Source organism: Manis pentadactyla, chromosome 9 (genome assembly GCF_030020395.1).
Source record: "Manis pentadactyla isolate mManPen7 chromosome 9, mManPen7.hap1, whole genome shotgun sequence".
NCBI classification, from domain to species: Eukaryota; Metazoa; Chordata; class Mammalia; order Pholidota; family Manidae; genus Manis; species Manis pentadactyla.
This window is the reverse complement of record NC_080027.1, coordinates 3,973,403-4,000,003: the sequence shown is the minus strand read 5'-3', so window position 1 is coordinate 4,000,003 and position 26,601 is coordinate 3,973,403.

The window sequence follows — 26,601 nt, the reverse complement described above, 5'->3', positions numbered from 1 at the left end:
GCTCCCAAAAATCCTGCAAAGTATCTAGGCTTCATTGGGAGCACTGGGTTCACCGAGACACTTGCAGTTCAAGTCGGCCGCGTGTACCTACAAAACCAGGAAATGGTTGTGCTGGGACTTGAACCCGTGTCTCTATCCTCTGTCCTCTTTCATCTCCTTCTAACTTGCTGTCTTTATTTAGCCACATTCATTGACTAAGTGCTCCCTGAAGATCTCAAGTATCATTCCTCTGATCCTGTTGTCGACAGCAAAGTAAACTTGTTGCTTTGCTCAACACCATGTTTGAAGGACATCAGAGTGATCACCGCCGATAGGACGGAGGGTCAAATAAAAAGGAACACCAATTTCTAGACAGGAGCAGTTGGGAGCTAACAGTGTATTGTGGAGTGACGTGTTTATTTGAGTGTCCAAACTTCCCTCTTTAGGTGGTTATGAGATTTTCACTTTCGTGAACATCATAAAATCCACTGATTTCGAATGTCTAGATGCTTATTATTACAGCAACTCAGTTTTTGAGGTGAGAGAAAATGAGAAGTATGTTGCTGCACCACTAAATCTATGGCTGGGAATTGTAGAAACCAAACAAAAATAATTCACGGTGGCCAGATAGGGCTATTTTCTGCTGACTGTCTCTGGGGACTCAAACAGAATCCATTTGCTTGGTTGTTTGATTTTCCGTTTCACTCGTGTAGGGTACTTGTCCACACACCTTCGGCTTGTAGTTTGTCTGTGTCCTTGGATCTCAAGTGAGTCTCCTGTAAGTAAGCACGTAGGTGTCTTGAGTTTTCATCCCTTCTTTTATCTCTGTGTCTATTGTTTGCTGCACTCAGTGCCTGACCTTTTATTCTGATGATTCAGAGCTGTGCACTTATTGCACTTAAAGGATATTTTTTATCATTAATCTACAATCACGTGAAGAACATTATGTTTCCTATGCTCCCCCCTTCACCAAGTCCCCCCGAAAAACCTCTTCAGTCACTGTCGATCAGCGTATTTGGATGCTGTAGACCCCTACACCATGTCCCCCCAAAAAGTCCCCTTTACAGTCACTGTCCATCAGTGAGTAGTAAGATGCTATATGATCTCTACTAGTCTTCTCTGTGTTGTACAGGACTCCCCATGCACACCCGACCCCGCGCATTATACATGCTAAACTTAATGCCCCCATTCTTTCTCCCCACACTTATTACCCCCTTCAGCCTCACCCTGCCCAGTGCTTTTTCCTTTGGTTACTTTTAGTCAACTCCCGGGTTCTGTGAGTCTGCTGCTGTTTTTTACTTCAGTTTTTCTTTTTTGTTATACTCCACACATGAGTGAAATCACTTGGTACTTGCCTTTATCCGCCTGACCTATTTTTCTGAACATACTACCATCTTGCTCCATCCACGTCTTTGCAAATGGTAGTATTTGTTTTCTTCTTAAGGCTGCTTACTGCACTTTTTTAACTGGATTTCATTCTTCCTTTTTGTTTGTAGTTTAGCTATGTTATTCACCATTCAACTCCTGGTTATGAACAATAGCTTTGTGTCAATCGACATGTATCTGTATCTATCTATCTAAAGGTCTGTCTGTCTATCTATGTATCTATGTATGTATATATCTATGTATCTATGTATCTATCTATGTATCTATCTATCTATCTTCCTATCATCTATCTATGATGTCTGTCATCTATTAATCTATGTACCTATCTATCTATCTTTCACCTGTCGTCTGTCTACCTATCTATCTATGAAACAATCATCTTTTTGTCTGCCCATCTATCCTTATGTACAGAACAGTTAAAAACATAGCCTCTGTTCCTTCCCTACATTATGCTTCCAGAAATCTTGCAAGGTAACTAAGCCTTAAGGAGAGCACTGTGTTCACCGTTACGCTTTCAGATACAGTCAGCAGAGTGTGCTTACAAAACCAGTAAATGGAGGTGAAAGGACTTGAACCCGTATCTTTGTCCTCTATCCTCTTATACTTCCTGCTCGCTTGGTGACATTATTTAGCCACATTCAGTGAGTAAGTGATCCCTGAAGACCACAATTATCCTTTGTCTTGGCCTGTTGTCGACAGAAAAGTGTACTTGGCCCTTTGCACACCACCATGTTTGAGGGACATTGGCGTGATCACTGCTGATAGGTGGAGGGACAAATATGAATTAACACCTATTTCTGGACAGGAGCAGTTGGGAACAAAGAGTGTGTTGTGGAGTGAAGTGTTTATTTGAGTGTCCAAACTTCCCTCTTTAGGTGGTTATTACTTCTTTACATTCGTGAACATCATAAAAAGCAATGATTATAAATGCCCAGACGCATATTATTACAGCAATTCATTTGTTGAGGTGAGAGGAAATGAGAAGGAAGTTGCTGCACCACTAAATCTATGCCTGAGCACTGCTGAAACCAAACAAAAAGAATTCACGGTGGCTAGATAGGGCTATTTTCTACTGACTCTCTCTGGGGTCCAAAACAGAACCAATTTCTTTCTTTGTTTCTCAGTTTCACTTGTGTAGGGTACCTGTCCCCGCCCCTTCAGCTTGTAGTTTGTCTGTGTCCTTGGATCTCAAGTGAGTCTCCAGTAAGGGAGCACGTAGGTGGTCTTGAGTTTTCACCAGTGCTTCTAACCCTGTGTCTTTAGATTGGAGCACTCAAAGGCTGTACTTTTATTCTGATATTTGAGAGCTGTGCTCTCACTGCACTTTGAAATTCTTTTTGTTCTCATTAATATACAATCACATGCAGAAAATTATGTTATTCTGTCTACCCTCTTCACCAAGTCACCCCAAATCCCAGTTACAGCCGCTCTCCGTCAGCATGTACTAAGATGCTGTAGAATCACTACATGTCTTCTCTGTGTTGTACAGCCCTACCCATGACACCCCACCCTACACATTATACATGCTAATCCTAATGCCCCCATTCTTTTCCCCGCACTTATTACTCCCTTCCCACAAACCCTACCCAGTCCCTTTCTCTTTGGTAACTGTGAGTCCACTCTCGGGTTCTGTGATTCTGCTGCTGTCTTTTCCTTCAGTTTTTCTTTGTTATCATACTCCACACATGAGTGAAATCATTTGGTACATGTATTTCTCCGCCTGGCCTATTTGACTGAGCATAATACCCTCTAGCTCCATCCACGTTATTGCAAATGATAGGATTTGTTTTCTTCTTATGGCTGCTTACTGCACTTTTTAAACTGGATTTCATTCTTCTTTTTTGTTTGTAGTTTTGCTATGTGCTTTCACCATTGCTCTCCTTGTTATGAGCAGTAGCTTTGTGTTAATCGATATGTACCTATATCTATCTATCTGTCTGTCTATCTATTTATCAATCACACAATCAATCATGTTTTTGACTGTCCATCTGTCCATGTGTACAGAACAGTTAACCATATACCTTACATCACTTTCCTGCACTATGCTCCCAAAAATCCTGCAAAGTATCTAGGCTGCAGAGGGAGCACTGGGTTCACAGAGACACTTGCAGTTCGAGTCGGCCGCGTGTACCTACAAAACCAGGAAATGGTTGTGCTGGGACTTGAACCCGTGTCTCTATCCTCTGTCCTCTTTCATCTCCTTCTAACTTGCTGTCTGTATTTAGCCACATTCATTGACTACGTGCTCCCTGAAGACCTCAAGTATCATTCCTCTGGGCCTGTTGTCGACAGAAAAGTAAACTTGTTGCTTTGCTCAACACCATGTTTGAAGGACATCAGCGTGATCACCACCGATAGGACGGAGGGTCAAATAAAAAGGAACACCAATTTCTAGACAGGAGCAGTTGGGAGCTAACAGTGTATTGTGGAGTGACGTGTTTATTTGAGTGTCCAAACTTCCCTCTTTAGGTGGTTATTAGATTTTCACGTTCGTGAACATCATAAAATCCACTGATTTCAAAGGCCCAGATGCTTATTATTACAGCAACTCAGTTGTTGAGGTGAGAGAAAATGAGAAGTATGTTGCTGCACCACTAAATCAATGGCTGGGAACTGTTGAAACCAAACAAAAAGAATTCACGGTGGCCAGATAGGGCTATTTTCTGCTGACTGTCTCTGGGGACTCAAACAGAATCCATTTGCTTGATTGTTTGATTTTCCGTTTCACTCGTATAGGGTACTTGTCCACACACCTTCGGCTTGTAGTTTGTCTGTGTCCTTGGATCTCAAGTGCGTCTCCTGTAAGTAAGCACGTAGGTGTCTTGAGTTTTCATCCCTTCTTTTATCCCTGTGTCTTTTGTTTGCAGCACTCAGTGCCTGACCTTTTATTCTGATGATTCAGAGCTGTGCACTTATTGCACTTAAAGAATATTTTTATCATTTATCTACAATCACGTGAAGAACATTATGTTTACTATGCTCCCCCCTTCACCATGTGCCCCCGAAAAACCTCTTCAGTCACTGTCGATCAGCGTAGTTGGATGCTGTAGACCCCTTCACCATGTCCCCCCCAAAAGTCCCGGTTACAGTCACTGTCCATCAGTGAGTAGTAAGATGCTATATGATCTCTACTAGTCTTCTCTGTGTTGTACAGGACTCCCCATGCACACCCGACCCCGCGCATTATACATGCTAAACTTAATGCCCCCATTCTTTCTCCCCACACTTATTACCCCCTTCAGCCTCACCCTGCCCAGTGCTTTTTCCTTTGGTTACTTTTAGTCAACTCCCGGGTTCTGTGAGTCTGCTGCTGTTTTTTACTTCAGTTTTTCTTTTTTGTTATACTCCACACATGAGTGAAATCACTTGGTACTTGCCTTTATCCGCCTGACCTATTTTTCTGAACATACTACCATCTTGCTCCATCCACGTCTTTGCAAATGGTAGTATTTGTTTTCTTCTTAAGGCTGCTTACTGCACTTTTTTAACTGGATTTCATTCTTCCTTTTTGTTTGTAGTTTAGCTATGTTATTCACCATTCAACTCCTGGTTATGAACAATAGCTTTGTGTCAATCGACATGTATCTGTATCTATCTATCTAAAGGTCTGTCTGTCTATCTATGTATCTATGTATGTATATATCTATGTATCTATGTATCTATCTATGTATCTATCTATCTATCTTCCTATCATCTATCTATGATGTCTGTCATCTATTAATCTATGTACCTATCTATCTATCTTTCACCTGTCGTCTGTCTACCTATCTATCTATGAAACAATCATCTTTTTGTCTGCCCATCTATCCTTATGTACAGAACAGTTAAAAACATAGCCTCTGTTCCTTCCCTACATTATGCTTCCAGAAATCTTGCAAGGTAACTAAGCCTTAAGGAGAGCACTGTGTTCACCGTTACGCTTTCAGATACAGTCAGCAGAGTGTGCTTACAAAACCAGTAAATGGAGGTGAAAGGACTTGAACCCGTATCTTTGTCCTCTATCCTCTTATACTTCCTGCTCGCTTGGTGACATTATTTAGCCACATTCAGTGAGTAAGTGATCCCTGAAGACCACAATTATCCTTTGTCTTGGCCTGTTGTCGACAGAAAAGTGTACTTGGCCCTTTGCACACCACCATGTTTGAGGGACATTGGCGTGATCACTGCTGATAGGTGGAGGGACAAATATGAATTAACACCTATTTCTGGAACGGAGCAGTTGGGAACAAAGAGTGTGTTGTGGAGTGAAGTGTTTATTTGAGTGTCCAAACTTCCCTCTTTAGGTGGTTATTACTTCTTTACATTTGTGAACATCATAAAAAGCAATGATTATAAATGCCCAGACGCATATTATTACAGCAATTCATTTGTTGAGGTGAGAGGAAATGAGAAGGACGTTGCTTCACCACTAAATCTATGCCTGAGCACTGCTGAAACCAAACAAAAAGAATTCACGGAGGCTACATAGGGCTATTTTCTACTGACACTCTCTGGGCTCCAAAACAGAACCAATTTCTTTCTTTGTTTCTCAGTTTCACTTGTGTAGGGTACCTGTCCCCGCCCCTTCAGCTTGTAGTTTGTCTGTGTCCTTGGATCTCAAGTGAGTCTCCAGTAAGGGAGCACGTAGGTGGTCTTGAGTTTTCATCAGTTCTTCTAACCCTGTGTCTTTTGATTGGAGCACTCAAAGGCTGTAGTTTTATTCTGATATTTGAGAGCTGTGCTCTTACTGCACTTTGAAATTCTTTTTGTTCTCATTAATATACAATCACATGCAGAAAATTATGTTATTCTGTCTACCCTCTTCACCAAGTCACCCCAAATCCCAGTTACAGCCGCTCTCCGTCAGCATGTACTAAGATGCTATAGAATCACTACATGTCTTCTCTGTGTTGTACAGCCCTACCCATTACACCCCACCCTACACATTATACATGCTAATCCTAATGCCCCCATTCTTTTTCCCGCACTTATTACTCCCTTCCCACAAACCCTACCCATTCCCTTTCTCTTTGGTAACTGTTAGTCCACTCTCGGGTTCTGTGAGTCTGCTGCTGTCTTTTCCTTCAGTTTTTCTTTGTTATCATACTCCACACATGAGTGAAATCATTTGGTACATGTATTTCTCCGCCTGGCCTGTTTGACTGAGCATAATACCCTCTAGCTCCATCCACGTTATTGCCAATGATAGGATTTGTTTTCTTCTTATGGCTGCTTACTGCACTTTTTAAACTGGATTTCATTCTTCTTTTTTGTTTGTAGTTTCGCTATGTGCTTTCACCATTGCTCTCCTTGTTATGAGCAGTAGCTTTGTGTTAATCGATATGTACCTATATCTATCTATCTGTCTGTCTATCTATTTATCAATCACTCAATCAATAATCTTTTTGTCTGTCCATCTGTCCATGAGTACAGAACAGTTAACCATATACCCTATAACACTTTCCTGCACTATGCTCCCAAAAATCCTGCAAAGTATCTAGGCTTCATTGGGAGCACTGGGTTCACCGAGACACTTGCAGTTCAAGTCGGCCGCGTGTACCTACAAAACCAGGAAATGGTTGTGCTGGGACTTGAACCCGTGTCTCTATCCTCTGTCCTCTTTCATCTCCTTCTAACTTGCTGTCTTTATTTAGCCACATTCATTGACTAAGTGCTCCCTGAAGATCTCAAGTATCATTCCTCTGGGCCTGTTGTCGACAGAAAAGTCAACTTGTTGCTTCGCTCACCACCATGTTTGAAGGACATCAGCGTGATCACCGCCGATAGGACGGAGGGTCAAATAAAAAGGAACACCAATTTCTAGACAGGAGCAGTTGGGAGCTAACAGTGTATTGTGGAGTGACGTGTTTATTTGAGTGTCCAAACTTCCCTCTTTAGGTGGTTATGAGATTTTCACTTTCGTGAACATCATAAAATCCACTGATTTCGAATGTCTAGATGCTTATTATTACAGCAACTCAGTTTTTGAGGTGAGAGAAAATGAGAAGTATGTTGCTGCACCACTAAATCTATGGCTGGGAATTGTAGAAACCAAACAAAAATAATTCACGGTGGCCAGATAGGGCTATTTTCTGCTGACTGTCTCTGGGGACTCAAACAGAATCCATTTGCTTGGTTGTTTGATTTTCCGTTTCACTCGTGTAGGGTACTTGTCCACACACCTTCGGCTTGTAGTTTGTCTGTGTCCTTGGATCTCAAGTGAGTCTCCTGTAAGTAAGCACGTAGGTGTCTTGAGTTTTCATCCCTTCTTTTATCTCTGTGTCTATTGTTTGCTGCACTCAGTGCCTGACCTTTTATTCTGATGATTCAGAGCTGTGCACTTATTGCACTTAAAGGATATTTTTTATCATTAATCTACAATCACGTGAAGAACATTATGTTTCCTATGCTCCCCCCTTCACCAAGTCCCCCCGAAAAACCTCTTCAGTCACTGTCGATCAGCGTATTTGGATGCTGTAGACCCCTACACCATGTCCCCCCAAAAAGTCCCCTTTACAGTCACTGTCCATCAGTGAGTAGTAAGATGCTATATGATCTCTACTAGTCTTCTCTGTGTTGTACAGGACTCCCCATGCACACCCGACCCCGCGCATTATACATGCTAAACTTAATGCCCCCATTCTTTCTCCCCACACTTATTACACCCTTCAGCCTCACCCTGCCCAGTGCTTTTTCCTTTGGTTACTTTTAGTCAACTCCCGGGTTCTGTGAGTCTGCTGCTGTTTTTTACTTCAGTTTTTCTTTTTTGTTATACTCCACACATGAGTGAAATCACTTGGTACTTGCCTTTATCCGCCTGACCTATTTTTCTGAACATACTACCATCTTGCTCCATCCACGTCTTTGCAAATGGTAGTATTTGTTTTCTTCTTAAGGCTGCTTACTGCACTTTTTTAACTGGATTTCATTCTTCCTTTTTGTTTGTAGTTTAGCTATGTTATTCACCATTCAACTCCTGGTTATGAACAATAGCTTTGTGTCAATCGACATGTATCTGTATCTATCTATCTAAAGGTCTGTCTGTCTATCTATGTATCTATGTATGTATATATCTATGTATCTATGTATCTATCTATGTATCTATCTATCTATCTTCCTATCATCTATCTATGATGTCTGTCATCTATTAATCTATGTACCTATCTATCTATCTTTCACCTGTCGTCTGTCTACCTATCTATCTATGAAACAATCATCTTTTTGTCTGCCCATCTATCCTTATGTACAGAACAGTTAAAAACATAGCCTCTGTTCCTTCCCTACATTATGCTTCCAGAAATCTTGCAAGGTAACTAAGCCTTAAGGAGAGCACTGTGTTCACCGTTACGCTTTCAGATACAGTCAGCAGAGTGTGCTTACAAAACCAGTAAATGGAGGTGAAAGGACTTGAACCCGTATCTTTGTCCTCTATCCTCTTATACTTCCTGCTCGCTTGGTGACATTATTTAGCCACATTCAGTGAGTAAGTGATCCCTGAAGACCACAATTATCCTTTGTCTTGGCCTGTTGTCGACAGAAAAGTGTACTTGGCCCTTTGCACACCACCATGTTTGAGGGACATTGGCGTGATCACTGCTGATAGGTGGAGGGACAAATATGAATTAACACCTATTTCTGGACAGGAGCAGTTGGGAACAAAGAGTGTGTTGTGGAGTGAAGTGTTTATTTGAGTGTCCAAACTTCCCTCTTTAGGTGGTTATTACTTCTTTACATTCGTGAACATCATAAAAAGCAATGATTATAAATGCCCAGACGCATATTATTACAGCAATTCATTTGTTGAGGTGAGAGGAAATGAGAAGGAAGTTGCTGCACCACTAAATCTATGCCTGAGCACTGCTGAAACCAAACAAAAAGAATTCACGGTGGCTAGATAGGGCTATTTTCTACTGACTCTCTCTGGGGTCCAAAACAGAACCAATTTCTTTCTTTGTTTCTCAGTTTCACTTGTGTAGGGTACCTGTCCCCGCCCCTTCAGCTTGTAGTTTGTCTGTGTCCTTGGATCTCAAGTGAGTCTCCAGTAAGGGAGCACGTAGGTGGTCTTGAGTTTTCACCAGTGCTTCTAACCCTGTGTCTTTAGATTGGAGCACTCAAAGGCTGTACTTTTATTCTGATATTTGAGAGCTGTGCTCTCACTGCACTTTGAAATTCTTTTTGTTCTCATTAATATACAATCACATGCAGAAAATTATGTTATTCTGTCTACCCTCTTCACCAAGTCACCCCAAATCCCAGTTACAGCCGCTCTCCGTCAGCATGTACTAAGATGCTGTAGAATCACTACATGTCTTCTCTGTGTTGTACAGCCCTACCCATGACACCCCACCCTACACATTATACATGCTAATCCTAATGCCCCCATTCTTTTCCCCGCACTTATTACTCCCTTCCCACAAACCCTACCCAGTCCCTTTCTCTTTGGTAACTGTGAGTCCACTCTCGGGTTCTGTGATTCTGCTGCTGTCTTTTCCTTCAGTTTTTCTTTGTTATCATACTCCACACATGAGTGAAATCATTTGGTACATGTATTTCTCCGCCTGGCCTATTTGACTGAGCATAATACCCTCTAGCTCCATCCACGTTATTGCAAATGATAGGATTTGTTTTCTTCTTATGGCTGCTTACTGCACTTTTTAAACTGGATTTCATTCTTCTTTTTTGTTTGTAGTTTTGCTATGTGCTTTCACCATTGCTCTCCTTGTTATGAGCAGTAGCTTTGTGTTAATCGATATGTACCTATATCTATCTATCTGTCTGTCTATCTATTTATCAATCACACAATCAATCATGTTTTTGACTGTCCATCTGTCCATGTGTACAGAACAGTTAACCATATACCTTACATCACTTTCCTGCACTATGCTCCCAAAAATCCTGCAAAGTATCTAGGCTGCAGAGGGAGCACTGGGTTCACAGAGACACTTGCAGTTCGAGTCGGCCGCGTGTACCTACAAAACCAGGAAATGGTTGTGCTGGGACTTGAACCCGTGTCTCTATCCTCTGTCCTCTTTCATCTCCTTCTAACTTGCTGTCTGTATTTAGCCACATTCATTGACTACGTGCTCCCTGAAGACCTCAAGTATCATTCCTCTGGGCCTGTTGTCGACAGAAAAGTAAACTTGTTGCTTTGCTCAACACCATGTTTGAAGGACATCAGCGTGATCACCACCGATAGGACGGAGGGTCAAATAAAAAGGAACACCAATTTCTAGACAGGAGCAGTTGGGAGCTAACAGTGTATTGTGGAGTGACGTGTTTATTTGAGTGTCCAAACTTCCCTCTTTAGGTGGTTATTAGATTTTCACGTTCGTGAACATCATAAAATCCACTGATTTCAAAGGCCCAGATGCTTATTATTACAGCAACTCAGTTGTTGAGGTGAGAGAAAATGAGAAGTATGTTGCTGCACCACTAAATCTATGGCTGGGAACTGTTGAAACCAAACAAAAAGAATTCACGGTGGCCAGATAGGGCTATTTTCTGCTGACTGTCTCTGGGGACTCAAACAGAATCCATTTGCTTGATTGTTTGATTTTCCGTTTCACTCGTATAGGGTACTTGTCCACACACCTTCGGCTTGTAGTTTGTCTGTGTCCTTGGATCTCAAGTGCGTCTCCTGTAAGTAAGCACGTAGGTGTCTTGAGTTTTCATCCCTTCTTTTATCCCTGTGTCTTTTGTTTGCAGCACTCAGTGCCTGACCTTTTATTCTGATGATTCAGAGCTGTGCACTTATTGCACTTAAAGAATATTTTTATCATTTATCTACAATCACGTGAAGAACATTATGTTTACTATGCTCCCCCCTTCACCATGTGCCCCCGAAAAACCTCTTCAGTCACTGTCGATCAGCGTAGTTGGATGCTGTAGACCCCTTCACCATGTCCCCCCCAAAAGTCCCGGTTACAGTCACTGTCCATCAGTGAGTAGTAAGATGCTATATGATCTCTACTAGTCTTCTCTGTGTTGTACAGGACTCCCCATGCACACCCGACCCCGCGCATTATACATGCTAAACTTAATGCCCCCATTCTTTCTCCCCACACTTATTACCCCCTTCAGCCTCACCCTGCCCAGTGCTTTTTCCTTTGGTTACTTTTAGTCAACTCCCGGGTTCTGTGAGTCTGCTGCTGTTTTTTACTTCAGTTTTTCTTTTTTGTTATACTCCACACATGAGTGAAATCACTTGGTACTTGCCTTTATCCGCCTGACCTATTTTTCTGAACATACTACCATCTTGCTCCATCCACGTCTTTGCAAATGGTAGTATTTGTTTTCTTCTTAAGGCTGCTTACTGCACTTTTTTAACTGGATTTCATTCTTCCTTTTTGTTTGTAGTTTAGCTATGTTATTCACCATTCAACTCCTGGTTATGAACAATAGCTTTGTGTCAATCGACATGTATCTGTATCTATCTATCTAAAGGTCTGTCTGTCTATCTATGTATCTATGTATGTATATATCTATGTATCTATGTATCTATCTATGTATCTATCTATCTATCTTCCTATCATCTATCTATGATGTCTGTCATCTATTAATCTATGTACCTATCTATCTATCTTTCACCTGTCGTCTGTCTACCTATCTATCTATGAAACAATCATCTTTTTGTCTGCCCATCTATCCTTATGTACAGAACAGTTAAAAACATAGCCTCTGTTCCTTCCCTACATTATGCTTCCAGAAATCTTGCAAGGTAACTAAGCCTTAAGGAGAGCACTGTGTTCACCGTTACGCTTTCAGATACAGTCAGCAGAGTGTGCTTACAAAACCAGTAAATGGAGGTGAAAGGACTTGAACCCGTATCTTTGTCCTCTATCCTCTTATACTTCCTGCTCGCTTGGTGACATTATTTAGCCACATTCAGTGAGTAAGTGATCCCTGAAGACCACAATTATCCTTTGTCTTGGCCTGTTGTCGACAGAAAAGTGTACTTGGCCCTTTGCACACCACCATGTTTGAGGGACATTGGCGTGATCACTGCTGATAGGTGGAGGGACAAATATGAATTAACACCTATTTCTGGAACGGAGCAGTTGGGAACAAAGAGTGTGTTGTGGAGTGAAGTGTTTATTTGAGTGTCCAAACTTCCCTCTTTAGGTGGTTATTACTTCTTTACATTTGTGAACATCATAAAAAGCAATGATTATAAATGCCCAGACGCATATTATTACAGCAATTCATTTGTTGAGGTGAGAGGAAATGAGAAGGACGTTGCTTCACCACTAAATCTATGCCTGAGCACTGCTGAAACCAAACAAAAAGAATTCACGGAGGCTACATAGGGCTATTTTCTACTGACACCCTCTGGGCTCCAAAACAGAACCAATTTCTTTCTTTGTTTCTCAGTTTCACTTGTGTAGGGTACCTGTCCCCGCCCCTTCAGCTTGTAGTTTGTCTGTGTCCTTGGATCTCAAGTGAGTCTCCAGTAAGGGAGCACGTAGGTGGTCTTGAGTTTTCATCAGTTCTTCTAACCCTGTGTCTTTTGATTGGAGCACTCAAAGGCTGTAGTTTTATTCTGATATTTGAGAGCTGTGCTCTTACTGCACTTTGAAATTCTTTTTGTTCTCATTAATATACAATCACATGCAGAAAATTATGTTATTCTGTCTACCCTCTTCACCAAGTCACCCCAAATCCCAGTTACAGCCGCTCTCCGTCAGCATGTACTAAGATGCTATAGAATCACTACATGTCTTCTCTGTGTTGTACAGCCCTACCCATTACACCCCACCCTACACATTATACATGCTAATCCTAATGCCCCCATTCTTTTTCCCGCACTTATTACTCCCTTCCCACAAACCCTACCCATTCCCTTTCTCTTTGGTAACTGTTAGTCCACTCTCGGGTTCTGTGAGTCTGCTGCTGTCTTTTCCTTCAGTTTTTCTTTGTTATCATACTCCACACATGAGTGAAATCATTTGGTACATGTATTTCTCCGCCTGGCCTGTTTGACTGAGCATAATACCCTCTAGCTCCATCCACGTTATTGCCAATGATAGGATTTGTTTTCTTCTTATGGCTGCTTACTGCACTTTTTAAACTGGATTTCATTCTTCTTTTTTGTTTGTAGTTTCGCTATGTGCTTTCACCATTGCTCTCCTTGTTATGAGCAGTAGCTTTGTGTTAATCGATATGTACCTATATCTATCTATCTGTCTGTCTATCTATTTATCAATCACTCAATCAATAATCTTTTTGTCTGTCCATCTGTCCATGAGTACAGAACAGTTAACCATATACCCTATAACACTTTCCTGCACTATGCTCCCAAAAATCCTGCAAAGTATCTAGGCTTCATTGGGAGCACTGGGTTCACCGAGACACTTGCAGTTCAAGTCGGCCGCGTGTACCTACAAAACCAGGAAATGGTTGTGCTGGGACTTGAACCCGTGTCTCTATCCTCTGTCCTCTTTCATCTCCTTCTAACTTGCTGTCTTTATTTAGCCACATTCATTGACTAAGTGCTCCCTGAAGATCTCAAGTATCATTCCTCTGGGCCTGTTGTCGACAGAAAAGTCAACTTGTTGCTTCGCTCACCACCATGTTTGAAGGACATCAGCGTGATCACCGCCGATAGGACGGAGGGTCAAATAAAAAGGAACACCAATTTCTAGACAGGAGCAGTTGGGAGCTAACAGTGTATTGTGGAGTGACGTGTTTATTTGAGTGTCCAAACTTCCCTCTTTAGGTGGTTATGAGATTTTCACTTTCGTGAACATCATAAAATCCACTGATTTCGAATGTCTAGATGCTTATTATTACAGCAACTCAGTTTTTGAGGTGAGAGAAAATGAGAAGTATGTTGCTGCACCACTAAATCTATGGCTGGGAATTGTAGAAACCAAACAAAAATAATTCACGGTGGCCAGATAGGGCTATTTTCTGCTGACTGTCTCTGGGGACTCAAACAGAATCCATTTGCTTGGTTGTTTGATTTTCCGTTTCACTCGTGTAGGGTACTTGTCCACACACCTTCGGCTTGTAGTTTGTCTGTGTCCTTGGATCTCAAGTGAGTCTCCTGTAAGTAAGCACGTAGGTGTCTTGAGTTTTCATCCCTTCTTTTATCTCTGTGTCTATTGTTTGCTGCACTCAGTGCCAGACCTTTTATTCTGATGATTCAGAGCTGTGCACTTATTGCACTTAAAGGATATTTTTTATCATTAATCTACAATCACGTGAAGAACATTATGTTTCCTATGCTCCCCCCTTCACCAAGTCCCCCCGAAAAACCTCTTCAGTCACTGTCGATCAGCGTATTTGGATGCTGTAGACCCCTACACCATGTCCCCCCAAAAAGTCCCCTTTACAGTCACTGTCCATCAGTGAGTAGTAAGATGCTATATGATCTCTACTAGTCTTCTCTGTGTTGTACAGGACTCCCCATGCACACCCGACCCCGCGCATTATACATGCTAAACTTAATGCCCCCATTCTTTCTCCCCACACTTATTACACCCTTCAGCCTCACCCTGCCCAGTGCTTTTTCCTTTGGTTACTTTTAGTCAACTCCCGGGTTCTGTGAGTCTGCTGCTGTTTTTTACTTCAGTTTTTCTTTTTTGTTATACTCCACACATGAGTGAAATCACTTGGTACTTGCCTTTATCCGCCTGACCTATTTTTCTGAACATACTACCATCTTGCTCCATCCACGTCTTTGCAAATGGTAGTATTTGTTTTCTTCTTAAGGCTGCTTACTGCACTTTTTTAACTGGATTTCATTCTTCCTTTTTGTTTGTAGTTTAGCTATGTTATTCACCATTCAACTCCTGGTTATGAACAATAGCTTTGTGTCAATCGACATGTATCTGTATCTATCTATCTAAAGGTCTGTCTGTCTATCTATGTATCTATGTATGTATATATCTATGTATCTATGTATCTATCTATGTATCTATCTATCTATCTTCCTATCATCTATCTATGATGTCTGTCATCTATTAATCTATGTACCTATCTATCTATCTTTCACCTGTCGTCTGTCTACCTATCTATCTATGAAACAATCATCTTTTTGTCTGCCCATCTATCCTTATGTACAGAACAGTTAAAAACATAGCCTCTGTTCCTTCCCTACATTATGCTTCCAGAAATCTTGCAAGGTAACTAAGCCTTAAGGAGAGCACTGTGTTCACCGTTACGCTTTCAGATACAGTCAGCAGAGTGTGCTTACAAAACCAGTAAATGGAGGTGAAAGGACTTGAACCCGTATCTTTGTCCTCTATCCTCTTATACTTCCTGCTCGCTTGGTGACATTATTTAGCCACATTCAGTGAGTAAGTGATCCCTGAAGACCACAATTATCCTTTGTCTTGGCCTGTTGTCGACAGAAAAGTGTACTTGGCCCTTTGCACACCACCATGTTTGAGGGACATTGGCGTGATCACTGCTGATAGGTGGAGGGACAAATATGAATTAACACCTATTTCTGGACAGGAGCAGTTGGGAACAAAGAGTGTGTTGTGGAGTGAAGTGTTTATTTGAGTGTCCAAACTTCCCTCTTTAGGTGGTTATTACTTCTTTACATTCGTGAACATCATAAAAAGCAATGATTATAAATGCCCAGACGCATATTATTACAGCAATTCATTTGTTGAGGTGAGAGGAAATGAGAAGGAAGTTGCTGCACCACTAAATCTATGCCTGAGCACTGCTGAAACCAAACAAAAAGAATTCACGGTGGCTAGATAGGGCTATTTTCTACTGACTCTCTCTGGGGTCCAAAACAGAACCAATTTCTTTCTTTGTTTCTCAGTTTCACTTGTGTAGGGTACCTGTCCCCGCCCCTTCAGCTTGTAGTTTGTCTGTGTCCTTGGATCTCAAGTGAGTCTCCAGTAAGGGAGCACGTAGGTGGTCTTGAGTTTTCACCAGTGCTTCTAACCCTGTGTCTTTAGATTGGAGCACTCAAAGGCTGTACTTTTATTCTGATATTTGAGAGCTGTGCTCTCACTGCACTTTGAAATTCTTTTTGTTCTCATTAATATACAATCACATGCAGAAAATTATGTTATTCTGTCTACCCTCTTCACCAAGTCACCCCAAATCCCAGTTACAGCCGCTCTCCGTCAGCATGTACTAAGATGCTGTAGAATCACTACATGTCTTCTCTGTGTTGTACAGCCCTACCCATGACACCCCACCCTACACATTATACATGCTAATCCTAATGCCCCCATTCTTTTCCCCGCACTTATTACTCCCTTCCCACAAACCCTACCCAGTCCCTTTCTCTTTGGTAACTGTGAGTCCACTCTCGGGTTCTGTGATTCTGCTGCTGTCTTTTCCTTCAGTTTTTCTTTGTTATCATACTCCACACATGAGTGAAATCATTTGGTACATGTATTTCTCCGCCTGGCCTATTTGACTGAGCATAATACCCTCTAGCTCCATCCACGTTATTGCAAATGATAGGATTTGTTTTCTTCTTATGGCTGCTTACTGCACTTTTTAAACTGGATTTCATTCTTCTTTTTTGTTTGTAGTTTTGCTATGTGCTTTCACCATTGCTCTCCTTGTTATGAGCAGTAGCTTTGTGTTAATCGATATGTACCTATATCTATCTATCTGTCTGTCTATCTATTTATCAATCACACAATCAATCATGTTTTTGACTGTCCATCTGTCCATGTGTACAGAACAGTTAACCATATACCTTACATCACTTTCCTGCACTATGCTCCCAAAAATCCTGCAAAGTATCTAGGCTGCAGAGGGAGCACTGGGTTCACAGAGACACTTGCAGTTCGAGTCGGCCGCGTGTACCTACAAAACCAGGAAATGGTTGTGCTGGGACTTGAACCCGTGTCTCTATCCTCTGTCCTCTTTCATCTCCTTCTAACTTGCTGTCTGTATTTAGCCACATTCATTGACTACGTGCTCCCTGAAGACCTCAAGTATCATTCCTCTGGGCCTGTTGTCGACAGAAAAGTAAACTTGTTGCTTTGCTCAACACCATGTTTGAAGGACATCAGCGTGATCACCACCGATAGGACGGAGGGTCAAATAAAAAGGAACACCAATTTCTAGACAGGAGCAGTTGGGAGCTAACAGTGTATTGTGGAGTGACGTGTTTATTTGAGTGTCCAAACTTCCCTCTTTAGGTGGTTATTAGATTTTCACGTTCGTGAACATCATAAAATCCACTGATTTCAAAGGCCCAGATGCTTATTATTACAGCAACTCAGTTGTTGAGGTGAGAGAAAATGAGAAGTATGTTGCTGCACCACTAAATCTATGGCTGGGAACTGTTGAAACCAAACAAAAAGAATTCACGGTGGCCAGATAGGGCTATTTTCTGCTGACTGTCTCTGGGGACTCAAACAGAATCCATTTGCTTGATTGTTTGATTTTCCGTTTCACTCGTATAGGGTACTTGTCCACACACCTTCGGCTTGTAGTTTGTCTGTGTCCTTGGATCTCAAGTGCGTCTCCTGTAAGTAAGCACGTAGGTGTCTTGAGTTTTCATCCCTTCTTTTATCCCTGTGTCTTTTGTTTGCAGCACTCAGTGCCTGACCTTTTATTCTGATGATTCAGAGCTGTGCACTTATTGCACTTAAAGAATATTTTTATCATTTATCTACAATCACGTGAAGAACATTATGTTTACTATGCTCCCCCCTTCACCATGTGCCCCCGAAAAACCTCTTCAGTCACTGTCGATCAGCGTAGTTGGATGCTGTAGACCCCTTCACCATGTCCCCCCCAAAAGTCCCGGTTACAGTCACTGTCCATCAGTGAGTAGTAAGATGCTATATGATCTCTACTAGTCTTCTCTGTGTTGTACAGGACTCCCCATGCACACCCGACCCCGCGCATTATACATGCTAAACTTAATGCCCCCATTCTTTCTCCCCACACTTATTACCCCCTTCAGCCTCACCCTGCCCAGTGCTTTTTCCTTTGGTTACTTTTAGTCAACTCCCGGGTTCTGTGAGTCTGCTGCTGTTTTTTACTTCAGTTTTTCTTTTTTGTTATACTCCACACATGAGTGAAATCACTTGGTACTTGCCTTTATCCGCCTGACCTATTTTTCTGAACATACTACCATCTTGCTCCATCCACGTCTTTGCAAATGGTAGTATTTGTTTTCTTCATAAGGCTGCTTACTGCACTTTTTTAACTGGATTTCATTCTTCCTTTTTGTTTGTAGTTTAGCTATGTTATTCACCATTCAACTCCTGGTTATGAACAATAGCTTTGTGTCAATCGACATGTATCTGTATCTATCTATCTAAAGGTCTGTCTGTCTATCTATGTATCTATGTATGTATATATCTATGTATCTATGTATCTATCTATGTATCTATCTATCTATCTTCCTATCATCTATCTATGATGTCTGTCATCTATTAATCTATGTACCTATCTATCTATCTTTCACCTGTCGTCTGTCTACCTATCTATCTATGAAACAATCATCTTTTTGTCTGCCCATCTATCCTTATGTACAGAACAGTTAAAAACATAGCCTCTGTTCCTTCCCTACATTATGCTTCCAGAAATCTTGCAAGGTAACTAAGCCTTAAGGAGAGCACTGTGTTCACCGTTACGCTTTCAGATACAGTCAGCAGAGTGTGCTTACAAAACCAGTAAATGGAGGTGAAAGGACTTGAACCCGTATCTTTGTCCTCTATCCTCTTATACTTCCTGCTCGCTTGGTGACATTATTTAGCCACATTCAGTGAGTAAGTGATCCCTGAAGACCACAATTATCCTTTGTCTTGGCCTGTTGTCGACAGAAAAGTGTACTTGGCCCTTTGCACACCACCATGTTTGAGGGACATTGGCGTGATCACTGCTGATAGGTGGAGGGACAAATATGAATTAACACCTATTTCTGGAACGGAGCAGTTGGGAACAAAGAGTGTGTTGTGGAGTGAAGTGTTTATTTGAGTGTCCAAACTTCCCTCTTTAGGTGGTTATTACTTCTTTACATTTGTGAACATCATAAAAAGCAATGATTATAAATGCCCAGACGCATATTATTACAGCAATTCATTTGTTGAGGTGAGAGGAAATGAGAAGGACGTTGCTTCACCACTAAATCTATGCCTGAGCACTGCTGAAACCAAACAAAAAGAATTCACGGAGGCTACATAGGGCTATTTTCTACTGACACTCTCTGGGCTCCAAAACAGAACCAATTTCTTTCTTTGTTTCTCAGTTTCACTTGTGTAGGGTACCTGTCCCCGCCCCTTCAGCTTGTAGTTTGTCTGTGTCCTTGGATCTCAAGTGAGTCTCCAGTAAGGGAGCACGTAGGTGGTCTTGAGTTTTCATCAGTTCTTCTAACCCTGTGTCTTTTGATTGGAGCACTCAAAGGCTGTAGTTTTATTCTGATATTTGAGAGCTGTGCTCTTACTGCACTTTGAAATTCTTTTTGTTCTCATTAATATACAATCACATGCAGAAAATTATGTTATTCTGTCTACCCTCTTCACCAAGTCACCCCAAATCCCAGTTACAGCCGCTCTCCGTCAGCATGTACTAAGATGCTGTAGAATCACTACATGTCTTCTCTGTGTTGTACAGCCCTACCCATGACACCCCACCCTACACATTATACATGCTAATCCTAATGCCCCCATTCTTTTTCCCGCACTTATTACTCCCTTCCCACAAACCCTACCCATTCCCTTTCTCTTTGGTAACTGTTAGTCCACTCTCGGGTTCTGTGAGTCTGCTGCTGTCTTTTCCTTCAGTTTTTCTTTGTTATCATACTCCACACATGAGTGAAATCATTTGGTACATGTATTTCTCCGCCTGGACTATTTGACTGAGCATAATACCCTCTAGCTCCATTCACGTTATTGCAAATGATAGGATTTGTTTTCTTCTTATGGCTGCTTACTGCACTTTTTAAACTGGATTTCATTCTTCTTTTTTGTTTGTAGTTTTGCATTGTGCTTTCACCATTGCTCTCTTTGTTATGAGCAGTAGCTTTGTGTTAATCGATATGTACCTATATCTATCTATCTGTCTGTCTATCTATTTATCAATCACTCAATCAAACATCTTTTTGTCTGTCCATCTGTCCATGTCCATGTGTACAGAACAGTTAACCATATACCTTACATCACTTTCCTGCACTATGCTCCCAAAAATCCTGCAAAGTATCTAGGCTGCAGAGGGAGCACTGGGTTCACAGAGACACTTGCAGTTCGAGTCGGCCGCGTGTACCTACAAAACCAGGAAATGGTTGTGCTGGGACTTGAACCCGTGTCTCTATCCTCTGTCCTCTTTCATCTCCTTCTAACTTGCTGTCTGTATTTAGCCACATTCATTGACTACGTGCTCCCTGAAGATCTCAAGTATCATTCCTCTGGGCCTGTTGTCGACAGAAAAGTAAACTTGTTGCTTTGCTCAACACCATGTTTGAAGGACATCAGCGTGATCACCGCCGATAGGACGGAGGGTCAAATAAAAAGGAACACCAATTTCTAGACAGGAGCAGTTGGGAGCTAACAGTGTATTGTGGAGTGACGTGTTTATTTGAGTGTCCAAACTTCCCTCTTTAGGTGGTTATTAGATTTTCACGTTCGTGAACATCATAAAATCCACTGATTTCAAAGGCCCAGATGCTTATTATTACAGCAACTCAGTTGTTGAGGTGAGAGAAAATGAGAAGTATGTTGCTGCACCACTAAATCTATGGCTGGGAACTGTTGAAACCAAACAAAAAGAATTCACGGTGGCCAGATAGGGCTATTTTCTGCTGACTGTCTCTGGGGACTCAAACAGAATCCATTTGCTTGATTGTTTGATTTTCCGTTTCACTCGTGTAGGGTACTTGTCCACACACCTTCGGCTTGTAGTTTGTCTGTGTCCTTGGATCTCAAGTGCGTCTCCTGTAAGTAAGCACGTAGGTGTCTTGAGTTTTCATTCCTTCTTTTATCCCTGTGTCTTTTGTTTGCAGCACTCAGTGCCTGACCTTTTATTCTGATGATTCAGAGCTGTGCACTTATTGCACTTAAAGAATATTTTTATCATTAATCTACAATCACGTGAAGAACATTATGTTCACTATGCTCCCCCCTTCACCAAGTGCCCCCGAAAAACCTCTTCAGTCACTGTCGATCAGCGTAGTTGGATGCTGTAGACCCCTTCACCATGTCCCCCCCAAAAGTCCCCGTTACAGTCACTGTCCATCAGTGAGTAGTAAGATGCTATATGATCTCTACTAGTCTTCTCTGTGTTGTACAGGACTCCCCATGCACACCCGACCCCGCGCATTATACATGCTAAACTTAATGCCCCCATTCTTTCTCCCCACACTTATTCCTCCCTTCAGACTCACCCTGCCCAGTCCTTTTTCCTTTGGTTACTTTTAGTCAACTCTCGGGTTCTGTGAGTCTGCTGCTGTTTTTTTACTTCAGTTTTTCTTTGTTGTTATACTCCACACATGAGTGAAATCACTTGGTACTTGCCTTTATCCACCTGCCCTATTTTTCTGAACATACTACCGCTTTGCTCCATCCACGTCATTGCAAATGGTAGTATTTGTTTTCTTCTTATGGCTGCTTACTGCACTTTTTAAACTGGATATCATTCTTCCTTTTTGTTTGTAGTTTAGCTATGTTATTCACCATTCAACTCCTGGTTATGAACAATAGCTTTGTGTCAATCGACATGTATCTGTATCTATCTATCTAAAGATCTGTCTGTCTATCTATGTATCTATGTATGTATATATCTATGTATCTATGTATCTATCTATGTATCTATCTATCTTCCTATCATCTATCTATGATGTCTATCATCTATTAATCTATGTACCTATCTATCTATCTTTCACCTGTCGTCTGTCTACCTATCTATCTATGAAACAATCATCTTTTTGTCTGCCCATCTATCCTTATGTACAGAACAGTTAACAACATAGCCTATGTCTCTTCCCTACATTATGCTTCCAGAAACCTTGCAAGGTAACTAAGCCATAAGGAGAGCACTGTGTTCACCGATACGCTTTCAGGTAGAGTCAGCAGAGTGTGCTTACAAAACCAGTAAATGGAGGTGAAAGGACTTGAACCCGTATCTTTGTCCTCTGTCCTCTTATACTTCCTGCTCGCTTGTTGACTTTATTTAGCCACATTCAGTGAGTAAGTGATCCCTGAAGACCACAAGTATCCTTCGTCTGGGCCTGTTGTCGACAGAAAAGTGTACTTGGCCCTTTGCACACCACCATGTTTGAGGGACATTGGCGTGATCACTGCTGATAGGTGGAGGGACAAATATGAATTAACACCTATTTCTGGACAGGAGCAGTTGGGAACAAAGAGTGTGTTGTGGAGTGAAGTGTTTATTTGAGTGTCCAAACTTCCCTCTTTAGGTGGTTATTACTTCTTTACATTTGTGAACATCATAAAAAGCAATGATTATAAATGCCCAGACGCATATTATTACAGCAATTCATTTGTTGAGGTGAGAGGAAATGAGAAGGAAGTTGCTGCACCACTAAATCTATGCCTGAGCACTGCTGAAACCAAACAAAAAGAATTCACGGTGTCTAGATAGGGCTATTTTCTACTGACACTCTCTGGGCTCCAAAACAGAACCAATTTCTTTCTTTGTTTCTCAGTTTCACTTGTGTAGGGTACCTGTCCCCGCCCCTTCAGCTTGTAGTTTGTCTGTGTCCTTGGATCTCAAGTGAGTCTCCAGTAAGGGAGCACGTAGGTGGTCTTGAGTTTTCATCAGTTCTTCTAACCCTGTGTCTTTTGATTGGAGCACTCAAAGGCTGTACTTTTATTCTGATATTTGAGAGCTGTGCTCTTACTGCACTTTGAAATTCTTTTTGTTCTCATTAATATACAGTCACATGCAGAAAATTATGTTATTCTGTCTACCCTCTTCACCAAGTCACCCCAAATCCCAGTTACAGCCGCTCTCTGTCAGCATGTACTAAGATGCTGTAGAATCACTACATGTCTTCTCTGTGTTGTACAGCCCTACCCATGACACCCCACCCTACACATTATACATGCTAATCCTAATGCCCCCATTCGTTTTCCCCGCACTTATTACTCCCTTCCCACAAACCCTACCCAGTCCCTTTCTCTTTGGTAACTGTTAGTCCACTCTCGGGTTCTGTGAGTCTGCTGCTGTCTTTTCCTTCAGTTTTTCTTTGTTATCATACTCCACACATGAGTGAAATCATTTGGTACATGTATTTCTCCGCCTGGACTATTTGACTGAGCATAATACCCTCTAGCTCCATTCACGTTATGGCAAATGATAGGATGTGTTTTCTTCTTATGGCTGCTTACTGCACTTTTTAAACTGGATTTCATTCTTCTTTTTTGTTTGTAGTTTTGCATTGTGCTTTCACCATTGCTCTCTTTGTTATGAGCAGTAGCTTTGTGTTAATCGATATGTACCTATATCTATCTATCTGTCTGTCTATCTATTTATCAATCACTCAATCAAACATCTTTTTGTCTGTCCATCTGTCCATGTCCATGTGTACAGAACAGTTAACCATATACCTTACATCACTTTCCTGCACTATGCTCCCAAAAATCCTGCAAAGTATCTAGGCTGCAGAGGGAGCACTGGGTTCACAGAGACACTTGCAGTTCGAGTCGGCCGCGTGTACCTACAAAACCAGGAAATGGTTGTGCTGGGACTTGAACCCGTGTCTCTATCCTCTGTCCTCTTTCATCTCCTTCTAACTTGCTGTCTGTATTTAGCCACATTCATTGACTACGTGCTCCCTGAAGACCTCAAGTATCATTCCTCTGGGCCTGTTGTCGACAGAAAAGTAAACTTGTTGCTTTGCTCAACACCATGTTTGAAGGACATCAGCGTGATCACCGCCGATAGGACGGAGGGTCAAATAAAAAGGAACACCAATTTCTAGACAGGAGCAGTTGGGAGCTAACAGTGTATTGTGGAGTGACGTGTTTATTTGAGTGTCCAAACTTCCCTCTTTAGGTGGTTATTAGATTTTCACGTTCGTGAACATCATAAAATCCACTGATTTCAAAGGCCCAGATGCTTATTATTACAGCAACTCAGTTGTTGAGGTGAGAGAAAATGAGAAGTATGTTGCTGCACCACTAAATCTATGGCTGGGAACTGTTGAAACCAAACAAAAAGAATTCACGGTGGCCAGATAGGGCTATTTTCTGCTGACTGTCTCTGGGGACTCAAACAGAATCCATTTGCTTGATTGTTTGATTTTCCGTTTCACTCGTGTAGGGTACTTGTCCACACACCTTCGGCTTGTAGTTTGTCTGTGTCCTTGGATCTCAAGTGCGTCTCCTGTAAGTAAGCACGTAGGTGTCTTGAGTTTTCATCCCTTCTTTTATCCCTGTGTCTTTTGTTTGCAGCACTCAGTGCCTGACCTTTTATTCTGATGATTCAGAGCTGTGCACTTATTGCACTTAAAGAATATTTTTATCATTAATCTACAATCACGTGAAGAACATTATGTTCACTATGCTCCCCCCTTCACCAAGTGCCCCCGAAAAACCTCTTCAGTCACTGTCGATCAGCGTAGTTGGATGCTGTAGACCCCTTCACCATGTCCCCCCCAAAAGTCCCGGTTACAGTCACTGTCCATCAGTGAGTAGTAAGATGCTATATGATCTCTACTAGTCTTCTCTGTGTTGTACAGGACTCCCCATGCACACCCGACCCCGCGCATTATACATGCTAAACTTAATGCCCCCATTCTTTCTCCCCACACTTATTCCTCCCTTCAGACTCACCCTGCCCAGTCCTTTTTCCTTTGGTTACTTTTAGTCAACTCTCGGGTTCTGTGAGTCTGCTGCTGTTTTTTTACTTCAGTTTTTCTTTGTTGTTATACTCCACACATGAGTGAAATCACTTGGTACTTGCCTTTATCCGCCTGCCCTATTTTTCTGAACATACTACTGCTTTGCTCCATCCACGTCATTGCAAATGGTAGTATTTGTTTTCTTCTTATGGCTGCTTACTGCACTTTTTAAACTGGATATCATTCTTCCTTTTTGTTTGGAGTTTAGCTATGTTATTCACCATTCAACTCCTGGTTATGAACAATAGCTTTGTGTCAATCGACATGTATCTGTATCTATCTATCTAAAGGTCTGTCTGTCTATCTATGTATCTATGTATGTATATATCTATGTATCTATGTATCTATCTATGTATCTATCTATCTTCCTATCATCTATCTATGATGTCTATCATCTATTAATCTATGTACCTATCTATCTATCTTTCACCTGTCGTCTGTCTACCTATCTATCTATGAAACAATCATCTTTTTGTCTGCCCATCTATCCTTATGTACAGAACAGTTAACAACATAGCCTATGTCTCTTCCCTACATTATGCTTCCAGAAACCTTGCAAGGTAACTAAGCCATAAGGAGAGCACTGTGTTCACCGATACGCTTTCAGGTAGAGTCAGCAGAGTGTGCTTACAAAACCAGTAAATGGAGGTGAAAGGACTTGAACCCGTATCTTTGTCCTCTATCCTCTTATACTTCCTGCTCGCTTGTTGACTTTATTTAGCCACATTCAGTGTGTAAGTGATCCCTGAAGACCACAAGTATCCTTCGTCTGGGCCTGTTGTCGACAGAAAAGTGTACTTGGCCCTTTGCACACCACCATGTTTGAGGGACATTGGCGTGATCACTGCTGATAGGTGGAGGGACAAATATGAATTAACACCTATTTCTGGACAGGAGCAGTTGGGAACAAAGAGTGTGTTGTGGAGTGAAGTGTTTATTTGAGTGTCCAAACTTCCCTCTTTAGGTGGTTATTACTTCTTTACATTTGTGAACATCATAAAAAGCAATGATTATAAATGCCCAGACGCATATTATTACAGCAATTCATTTGTTGAGGTGAGAGGAAATGAGAAGGAAGTTGCTGCACCACTAAATCTATGCCTGAGCACTGCTGAAAACAAACAAAAAGAATTCACGGTGTCTAGATAGGGCTATTTTCTACTGACACTCTCTGGGCTCCAAAACAGAACCAATTTCTTTCTTTGTTTCTCAGTTTCACTTGTGTAGGGTACCTGTCCCCGCCCCTTCAGCTTGTAGTTTGTCTGTGTCCTTGGATCTCAAGTGAGTCTCCAGTAAGGGAGCACGTAGGTGGTCTTGAGTTTTCATCAGTTCTTCTAACCCTGTGTCTTTTGATTGGAGCACTCAAAGGCTGTACTTTTATTCTGATATTTGAGAGCTGTGCTCTTACTGCACTTTGAAATTCTTTTTGTTCTCATTAATATACAATCACATGCAGAAAA